The following is an 11,191-nucleotide window of genomic DNA, read 5'->3' as shown; positions in this document are numbered from 1 at the left end:
TTTATCAGAACTTTCAAACAGCTGGCTTTAGAGGTGAAGAGTTAAAGAAGTATATGGATTAGGCTAGTTATTCATATACTGAGCATGGTTTTGATCAAGCAATGGAAGACATGAAAAGAGAGTGTAAGGCAGCTTGGAAATGGCTTAGAAAGATACCCCAAGCATACATGGGCTAGACATGCCATGGACAAAAATTGTAAAACTGATTTGGTTGTTAACAATATTAGTGAAGTTTTCAACAAAATGATACTTGATGTGAGAGGGAAACCAATTAAAACCATGGTTGATGGCATCAGAACTAAATTGCTAGTTAATTTCAATGCAAACAGGACCAAGACTGAGACAGCCAAGTGGCAGATATGCCCAACATATGCTGAAAAGCTAGAAGAAGCAAAACACCATGCTAGATACTGTCAGTCCATCAAAGAAGGACTTGATCTATACCAGGTTAGCAGTGGAGAAAGCACATATGCAGTAAATCTGCAAGTGCACACATGTGGGTGCAGCAAATGGGACATGACTGTGTTCCTTGCAAGCATGGTGTTTCTGCAATTAACAAGGCAAAACTTCATTCAGAAGATTTTGTTAGTGATTTCTTCAAGAAACCGATGTACCAAGAAGCCTACAATCCAATTGTGTATCTTGTGCCTGGGCCTGATCTATGGCCAAATACTGGGACCCCTGACATAGAACCACCAGTTTTCAGAGACAAGCTAGGAAAGAAGCAGACTAAGAGGAGAAGGGATCAGTTTGAGAAACCAGCTCACAAGGATACTTCAAGGATGACAACAATAACTTGCAGCAATTGCGACTTGACAGGTCATAGGTACGCTAGCTGCCACAAAAATCTGAAGCCAGCCCTAGCAATGAGAAGGAACCAACAGCAGGTTAAATCTTGTGTATATATGTTGTCACTGCAGGTTAAATCTTGTGTATATTTAATACTATGTTCTAATCTGTCTATATGTTGTCACTGCAGAAAAACAGGAGAGTTGATGCACCAATGGCAGCTCCATCTGCTCCACCAGCAGCAAGGGCAAGAGCTCCTGCTGCAACAGTGCAACACCAAGGACAACTCCATCAGCTCCAGCTACAACTAGGGCTGCAACTAGGGCTGCACCTAGGGCAGCTCCTTCTGCTCCTGCTCCAACAAGGCCAAGTTCATCTTCTGCTGCTGCTGATAGGCCTAGTTCATCTTCTGCTACTACTGCTAGGACAAAGGCAAAGAGAACATTCATACCACCAATAGTGTCAGGTACTGGAAGAGTGAGAAAGCCATCATACAAGATGTCTGACTGGTTCAATTGTTCTCAAGGCAGCAAGAAGTGATGTCATGTTGAAACATGTTTAATTCAGCCTGTTTTGGCTAGTTTGTGATGAAGAATATTAAGAATTTCATGTTGAAACCAGTTAGTTCAAGTCCAAGTGGTGGACTATGTAATGTACCTAATGGTTGTGATGCACTATGGTACTCTGGTTATGATGATATGATGATGAACTTATTAGTTATGATGTTTTCAAGAAGTTTTCATTCTGTTGTTGTGATGATGATCATAGTTTTCATAGTTGATATGATGATGATCTTAGTTTTCATGGTGTTGGTATGTTGGTGATCATAGTTTTCATAGTTGATATGATGATGATCTTAGTTTCAATAGTTGATATGTTGATGATCATAGTTGATATGTTAGTGATCATAGTTTTCATAGTTGATATGATGATGATCTTAGTTTTCATGGTGTTGTTATGATGGTGATCACTTGGGCATTTAGGTTGCCTCGGAGTCGACAAACCCCAAAATGGATCCAGTTGGGCATTTAGGGTACCTCGGCGTCGACAAAACCCTAAATGGATCCTCTTAGCCATTTAGGGTGCCTCGGCGTCGGCAAAACCCTAAATGAATCCACTTGGGCATTTAGGGTGCCTCGTCGTCGACAAGACCCTAAATGGATCCATTTGGGCATTACTGATAATTCATCACAAGCCAATAATTTAAGAACAATTGAAACTGATAATTCATCACAAACTCAACTTAATCCAAGCTGATAATTCATCACAAACTAAACTTAATTAAAGTTGATAATTGAAACTGATAATTCATCACAAACAACATACAATCCAAGGTTCATTGCTACAGAAATAATAGAGTTCACCATAATAAATCTTAACACATTACAAGCTTTCCTCCATAGCTACTACAAAAGACATCATTGACACACATGGTCAGACAACAACACAACTTAGTCCTCATCACAAATAGCCTTAATCTGGTGAAGCTTCCTCTTGTTGCTATCACCTGCTGTCTTGAGGTCAATAATGCAGGAAGCAAGAGTACTGTTCTCCATGGTCAACTTCTCCTTCACTTTCATCAGCTCAGCAATGCAACAATTGACCTGATCCTTCTCTTTCTTCAGGTCAGCATAGCAAATCTCCAAAGTCCTCTTATCAGAGCTCAACTTTTCCTTCTTTTTAAGATGGTTGAACTTCAAATTCCTAATAACAGTGGCTTGAGCTACATGAATTTGCTTTAACTGGTCAACAACAGCCTTCAATTTTTTGATCTCAGCATCCTTTGCCATGCTGCTTTCCACACTCACTGAAATGTTCTTAGCATCATTCTTCTGGTTTACCTCAGGCTGGCTATCCTTATAATCCAAGAGGTTGTTCACATCTTCAACAAACTTCTCATATGTCTCCCGCAACAATTTTTTATGATGTGTGAGATTGTGTACAGTGCATGAATGCTCCAGGTATGCCATCTTGTTATTATGCTGGCTATCCTCATACATAAGCCACAACTTATGAATAGCATTCTGCAGATGCTATGGCCAATGCTCATCTACCCACTGCACTAATCCACAATTTGCAACACCCTATAACAGAAAAAATCATTTCAAAATTACAGACATTACTTCCAAATTCAGTTAAATAGCTGATTTAGAATCAGGTTCATTTATTGATGACTAATTATGAAAACTACAACTAAGAACAGTACCTATCAACCCTAGAACTAAATTCAGTAACTATGAACCCTACAACTAAATTCAGTAACTATGAACCCTAAACATGAACAGTAACTATGAACCCTAGAACATGAACAATAACTATGAACCCTAGAACATGAACAATACCTACAAACCCTAGAACAAGAATTGGAATGCTGCAAAGACACAACTTGAAACTTACTTTAGTGGCATAGGCAATGAACCTCCTCCCAGTGCTTATCCCCTCAAATGCAACACATTTCCTCCCTGGATTCCCATGCTCACAAATCACATTCAAGTCGTCAGCAAGACCCTCGAACGACGGCTCATCAATTGTAGCTGGGATCTGAGAAATCCAACAAAAACTTGTTCAAACCGAGCAAATGTTGAACCCTAGAAACCATATAACACAAATGAGCAATAGAAGGTTCTGACCTTGTCAGGGGAGTCGTCAGAGGAGATGTACTGCGCGGCAGAGCCCTTAGTGCTCTCGCTGTCGCTCTAGGACACCATGGCGGCCGGCGGCCGGCGGCGACCGGTGAGGAGAGGAGCAAGAGGGAGGGGAGCGAGCGAGCGTGAGAGCAGAGAGAGTGAGCGAGATGTGGTCGGGCACAGGCGGTCTGTCTCTCGTGACCCGACCGCGTCGGTCTTAAGGAAACGGCGTCGTCCGCGTGTCCGTTAGGACACATCAGAGATTTTGGGTCCCACCTGTCGGAAACGCCCTCAACCGCGCCAAATGACAGGTTCAGTGCACTCTGCAAAACTTTTACTGAATGCGTGGTGGCTTTTGCAAAAGATTAGCGACCAAATTGTTTTTTACAAGAGAAGCCCCAAATGTGGTGGTTTCTTGCAATTCACTCCATCTCTAGCCAATCCCTCAAACCGGTTAAAGATATCTTCAACACGGGCCCCTAAAACAAAAACAGTATCCGTCCACGGACGCACCCGTGGACAGTGATATGAAAGTCGGCCAACCAATGGTGCCAACATACATTTAAAAGCAAATTTGAACAAACCGGATGCTTTTCATTTCTCATACAAACTAGATGATTTTATTTAAATAGGAGGACCAAACTCATATTATTTCAAGATATTTCAACTAAGCAAAAGCAGACGAGACTATTTTAACCTAGTCTAAATGATCGTCAGCCGTGGTGGCAACCGTGTCCCACGTTTTGTCTTTCCCGTGTCCGGCGACCTCAAGGCGTGCCATGTCCTATTCTTCCTCGCTGGAGTCCGCCTTGTCGACGGTGCCGGACGCGGCCCAGCCAGCCTCTTGGTCATGGCGCGGGGCGCAAACTGACAAAACGTACTGTACTACCCGAAGATGACAAGATTAAGAGTTGTATTCCGTCATGATTAATTGGATTTCCGCTGGCTCCAATAATCAGTATCTGGATTGTAGGGGATGTGCCGTCGATATCAAATGGCCAAACCTTTTTGTCCATTCCCGTGTACAAATCGGCCGGATATATAGGGAATCAATGTGTGACCATGTATATGATCGATCATCTGTTGTCCTTTCTGCAGGGGTCCTACGTATGCCTGCATATATCCGATTGAAGACACCGTTAGCGAATACATAAGGCCGGCATGATTCCGATCACTCGTGAGCCAAGCAATGCCCCACGCAATGTACACTCCTTTGTCCAAACCTCTGCATGATTAACTAACACACTGTGCAGATGGAGACCTTCCTGCGGAACATCACGTCGACCGTCGTCTGTTAGCGCGAGGACAAGACAAGATCGATAGATCATCATGTCCTGCATGCTTACGAATACGAAGATAAGACTCCCTAACGACCCTTGAGAAAGGACCATGCATGGCTAACGAAGACACGACGCATGCCATGTGAATATTTGAGATACACATTATCATATCAATGCCACGTACTCCCTCCATTCGGAATTACTCGTCGCAGAAATGGATGTATCTAGAATACATTTAGATACATCCATTTCTGCGACAAGTAATTTCGAACGAAGGGAGTAGGAACGTAGATCAATAGCGTGCTGAAACTTCTTTCTTTTTGGCGTGCTGAAACTTCAACACAAATAAATTGCAATAGTAATCGTGAAGTTGCAAGATAAGAGTACTTTCGTAGGAATGAAAATGTAAATAGACTTAAAAAAAATCTTTCAGCTGTACCATCACTTCTCCACACAGTTGGATACAGTTAAGTTTACGTCTTGGGTGAACATGAACACAGTGAGGATTTGTTGGCTTCCCACGTCGGTGTCGGTTAATCGTACAAGCACGACATGTTAACTATTTTCTCTTCTTTCACTGTACTTAAACACGACAATGCTCCTGCCCTTCTAGAAGTATTGCTAGGGCCTGCTGGCCGATAAGCACATTCTTGTTCTTCTACTTAGCGTAGTAATCACGAGAAAATACCTTATCGCGGACATGCAAGCGTGTAGTGCAGAGCTACTTAACTACTTTCTCCGTCCTATAATATAATAATGTTTTTCAAGCTAACATAGTTTTAAAAACGTTCTTTTTCTTTAAGGGAATTTGAAAAACGTTTTTATATTATGAAACAAAGGGAGTAGCTGGATTAACAGAGATAGTAGTGGTTCTGCTGTTGGGCTGAATGCCCTGTCTGTAAAACGGTGGTTAGGTCCCTGCACTCCTTCTATGAATTCATAAGATAAGCATGCTTGTATGTATCCCAAAAAAAAAAAACTTCCACATAATTACTGTTGCTGTTCTTATCTGGACATCATTGGAAGTAAATACTACTCCCTCCGTCTGAAAATACTTGCCATCAAAATGAATAAAAAAGATATATCTAGAACTAAAATACACCTAGACATATCCTTTTTTGTATGAGAAGTATTTTCGGACGGAAGGAGTAGTAATTAGGAATATTGCTTACTTAATTATTCTCTGTGGATGCAATTCGAAGAGCTCCGGTACACGAAAGTATAGAGCTAATGCTTATTCCATTTATCTTTCAAAAACCAGTTCGCTTTCCATGGCTTATGGGAATTGCCGTTCGATGCATGATTTTTATGTCTGTGCGTGCGCACGTGTGTGAAGCCCGCCCAAGGTTGGTCAGGTCCGCGCTCGTTGCTTTCCGGTTGTGATTAAGACGGTATAGGCTTCAACGTTGGAGCATTAACCAAACTAGTGATTGGGGCGCCATCCTATGGCACCGCTTGAGAGAAAATTGTGCACATGTTTTCATTTAAAAAAATACATAGAGTCCTCGAATCCTCGCCTTCGTCTAAAAAAATATATTAAAAAAATCCTCACCTTTATCTAAAAAAAGTAAAAACAAAATACCACAACAGCCTACCAGCGAGTGCCACTTTGCATCATCCTCCATTTAAAAAATACCAAAGGTCCTCATCTTCATCTAAAAAAATACATTTAAAAAATAATCTACACCTTTATCTAAAAAATTTGCGAAAGATTCCTCACCATGGTCAACCAGCTTGCGTCACATGGCATAGCTGGTTGACCGTCCTTCACGCGTAGCTTAATGGTTTTAATATGCAGTAGACTACCTCAACGAATTTTTTATAAGCTCGATGCGAGGATCATGCCATCACTCATCATTGCAACGGATTTCAAAGGACTATCAAATATCAAGACAGACCCTGCAAGAAAAAAAATCAACGCCGAGTTTTTCGATAGGTATCAATGCAGATTATTGGTGCCTTGGAGGGCGACAGGAGAAGTTTGTAACCCGGACGTCTCACTCCGTCCACGAGCCAGCCTCCACGTCACGCCACACGCCCACGTGGGCTAGTTTAAACCCACACGCACACACGTCACTAGGTAATTGGGCCCGGGGCGTGTGGAGCAACGGGACCATCGCCGTTGGAGTAGTCTTCTTTTTTCTTGGAGACCAAGAAGCAGGAAAAAATCCTCGATGTGAGATGGAGATGAGTGGATGTCACTTGGACCGTTGGACGGGTTCATGCGTCTCTGTACAGGAAAAGAGACGAGATAATGTAGTGTACAAGGGACGTTGATGTCTGGATGTACATGTATCTGAAGCCTCTTACGTCCCTCCAAAATCCTTGGGATACCTCACCCGCAAAAAAATAAAAATCCTTGGGATACCTGGCTGGTCAAAGAAAGCATATTCTTTCCAGATCTACTTCTGCACCTCCTCGCAAATTTCCTTGAAGATAAGATTCTTTGTGTAGCTACTATATATTGTACTGATTCAGCATAACTATCCTGATTAAAAATACTCCAAAATCTTTGAGTATGCTGCAAGAATATACTGTTATTATACACACATGTTCAAGGTATCAATGTTTACAAAATAAGCAATGTTGTTTTTTGCTTTATCCTACGAGTACTATTTTACGATTCTCTTTTGGAATACATGGGTTCCACTATCTGACAGAACCTCGGATACAAGTACTATGGATGCAAGGCGAGTCAAAGAGAGCAAATTATGTCACTACTTTTCAGATTGACTTCTGTATGTTCTGAGAAATTTCCCTACAGATAGGCTTTGTGTACCTCTTCTTGTACTAATTCAGAATAAGTAAGCTGATTAAAATACTCCAAAATCTTTGAGTGTTGCAGTCATTTATTGTTTTTTTAGAGCATGTGGGAGGTATCAATGTGCAGAAAATAACAAATACTCTATTTTTTTGTGACTATTTGTGATTCTCTTTCGGAATCAACTGTACATGTGATACTTTAAATCCAAGTATACAGGGCTGCCACTATCTGACGGAATCTCGGGTAGCCGCAGTACTATGCGCATAACATAATGCAGTAGTCCTGAATTCATGTGCTGCGCTCCAACCTTTTTTCGCAATCAATGCAGCCAAAAGGTGCACGATAAGGAAAAGTGCAAAGCAGAGCATCTGCCAAATATTTGGAGCTTGATACCGGCAGGATATAGGAGCATAATTAGTCAATTCGGAGCTTGGCTTTCATGGAACAAGCAACTGCCCAAGGCGTTCTTCACATGTCCCATTACCAATCTTGATATGACGAGCAATCCCTATCAAGATCAACTTGCTAATCTGGACAGGACCACCCAACCATAGCATAACATACTCATCTGGATAGGAGTATTAATTAAGCTCCTACATTAGGGAAGAAGATCGAGGGGACAGCCTTTAGTATGCGCTGTAGTGCACCCCAAATTGATCCGTCTCTGGTAGCAAATGCATGCCCAAGTAGGGTATGTCACACGTTTAATTCATGTTAATTAGGTTTGGTACACATGGTTGGAGAGTTGTTTCGTCACTGTCGACTGTTCTTATTCGGAGTACAAAAGCCTAGTCAAGTGACACTTTTGTCTATGGTTGATCAGAAGTACATGAGATGGCCAGTTTCTGTTCCCACGTCGCTATGTCAAACGCAGGCTGCATGCAAAAGATAGTGAAAGCAATTGATCGGCGTTCAAAGACAGAGAGGAAAATTAGAAGATCATGAGTAGAAGTACTTACTGATATTTTACAGAGCCAAGTAACAGCAGCCTTAGAAACCCACGTGTGTCGATTCTCTGTTCAACGAACGGACCTGCAGAGTTCCAGAGACGAGCAACGCCTTGGCTGCTGGCCTTGTCACTACTCGACATCACTCGCACTGCCGTCTCTGCCCGTGACACTTGTTCAGTTTTCCTTGGCATCATCTCTGTCCGGCCACGCGTTCCTTACACTGGGCTGAACCAACCGTATGTGAATGTGAGTATGTCAGTTGAAAAGCTGATGAAATGACTTGAACCGTTGTGTGTTTCTTTCCGAGAATGATCGACGTTGGAAGTAGTAGTACTGCCAGTCATCATCCTATCCTAACGAACAGCGCCAGGTGCGGGGAATCTGCTGATTGCTCATCCGACGATGCTGCGCCGCTGCGGCGGTCTCTTTCGCCGGCGTGCCACGTCTGGAGTTGAGTGCGCTGCTCGGGCACTCCTGATGGCTCCTCCTCCGCTTGGCACTCCGGCCGGCGAACAAGTGGCGTGCGTTGCAGATAGATAACGTCGCCAGCAGGCAGCAGCGAATCTTTTCGAGAGTTTCAGAAGCAAGGCTTTGGTTATAATTTTTACGTGTATACGTAGTAAGCGTGTGCGTTTTTTCGTAAATAATATGGGTTGGATTGTAGGCTCATTAGCCTAACTGAAGCAACCGTTATGAGCCAAATATATTTGTGGGTTTGTGTGATGAATCGTTTTCGAGAAGTTTGAGATTCAGATGTGTCATAGTGACCCCGTGATGTCTGCCTGACTAGAGAGGTGGTGAGCGAAGGCACTCAACAGGGCCCCACCCGCCTCAACGCTGCTGTCCTGTTTGCCAGAAAGTTTCTGTATCCTGGAATATCTTAGTTCGAGCACCTGAATCGGATATCCGCGCGCACTAATTTTCAGAAATGATGTAAACTTATTAGGGGAATATATGTGTGTGCTGCAACTAGCAAGCCATCAGCATCCGAAGCACAAGAATGGCAGCAGAAAACAAACGAACCGATCATTTCTTTCCCAAGGATACAACTGATCAAAATTGCTGTGCTAGCTAGTCAGTCAGTCAGCTGGTCAGTGTGCGTGCATGCAAGTTTGTTTTCTTCTTTGGAAACGGATGTGTATGCAAGCTACTCCCTCCGTTTCTAAATATAAATCTTACACTACGGACTACATACAAAGCAAAATAAATGAATATATATTCTAAAATATGTCTATATACATCCGTATATAGTTTATAGTGGAATCTCTAAAAGAAACTTACATTTAAGAACGGAGAGAATACTTAGCTAGCTTTTCAAGATAGCGCCCAGATGGTTACAAAGCACAACTGGCAATAGAAACCTTTTTCCCTTGACGAAACTTTTCTAGTTCGCTCGGCCAGTCCGGAACCGAATAGCAGCATCTGACCATAGATATCCATCCATGCACTCAGTGGCGATCACTATCACCAGTGCAGAAGCTAGAGGCCGGCCGTGAGGTGATGCGTGCCGGCATGACCCGCCGTGAGAAGTCAAGCGGAAGACGTACGTAGTGGTTCCTGGTACAATAAATCCAAGAAGTTCCGTCGATCTATCAAAGACCAAGCAATAACACAAGCATAACACCGATATTTGTTATCGAGGTTCACCGATATGGTTACTTCTCGGGGTCTGACTATAAGCACTCCTTCTTATGACACCGCTACAATACCGCATCAGGTCGCTTTGGACACCGGCACATGTCGCCAACTTCCCCTGCGTTCCTGTGCTATTATGTTGGCATAAGGTACATCGTGTGTCTATCCCGCTATGTATGAGAGGCCTAGGATACACGTGTCTTACTTGGATACGACTTCATATCCTATCTAAACACAACCTTGTACACTATATTCGACACAACTCTAACAAACTCAATATTCGTGAATATTCTCCACCACCTTGAATTCATCAATGCGTCAAACTTCCATGTACATTGAACTTGAGCTTATCCCATGAGTATCGTTGTTACTCTAAAGACTCCATGTGACTCCACCTGTAATTTGTAGTCCCTTCTTTTCTTGACCACAGTAAACACTCGAGCAAAATTAAGTTCCTTCTTACTCTAGTTTGTGCTCCCAACTTTCAGAGTATCCGTCCAACACCATCACACAATAATCACAGACCCGCGTGAAAGTTTAACAACTCACATATTGGATGACACACATAAGAGTTACCTGAACTCAACATCACCGCTCCTTTCTTGACCGCTTATCTGAAACTTGAAGGAATTTCACCATTGCCTATAGTCATCTCGAGTCAAATTCGCAGTTGTCACACTATATGTATGACCACCAAAGCCCTGGCCCGTCTCCATGTTTCGTGCGCTTACCGCACACCTCGCCGCTATTACCGCGTCGAGCCTCCGCTGTCCCGGTCGAGTCTCAAGGATTGTGAACCCACACCACTCAACCCCCACTGCAGAGTACCACCGATCATCACCGACCGATGACGAGTTTCACATTTCCATCAGATCACTTGGCTCCAGCCCGAACCAAGTGTGACTCGCTTATTTCACCAGTTGAATAGGCTTCGATTTTCTGGATCCTTACACCGTAGCCCCTCAATCCAGCTCCACCTTCAACATGACTCCATGGTAGATGATCAGTCCACCCTCGCGCCCTGTTGACTTCAAACTCTCATGTGCACCATCTTGAATCAACCCCGCGCCATAGTCTTGTTGAAGCCACACAAGCCCTCAGGGCCCGCGCCACGTGTTTCCATGCCCGGAAGTCGGTCATCATCAG

At 43.1% G+C, this 11,191-nt stretch overlaps 1 pseudogene; it reads right to left on the bottom strand.

Moving 5' to 3' along the window:
* Positions 1-2,240: 2,240 nt before the first annotated feature.
* LOC119359314 lies at positions 2,241-3,497 on the bottom strand (annotated as a pseudogene).
* Positions 3,498-11,191: the final 7,694 nt, after the last annotated feature.

Source organism: Triticum dicoccoides, chromosome 2A (assembly GCF_002162155.2).
Source record: "Triticum dicoccoides isolate Atlit2015 ecotype Zavitan chromosome 2A, WEW_v2.0, whole genome shotgun sequence".
In the NCBI taxonomy this organism is placed as follows: domain Eukaryota; kingdom Viridiplantae; phylum Streptophyta; class Magnoliopsida; order Poales; family Poaceae; genus Triticum; species Triticum dicoccoides.
The sequence above is the reverse complement of the archived record's forward strand: the minus strand, read 5'-3'. Positions and strand labels throughout refer to the sequence as shown.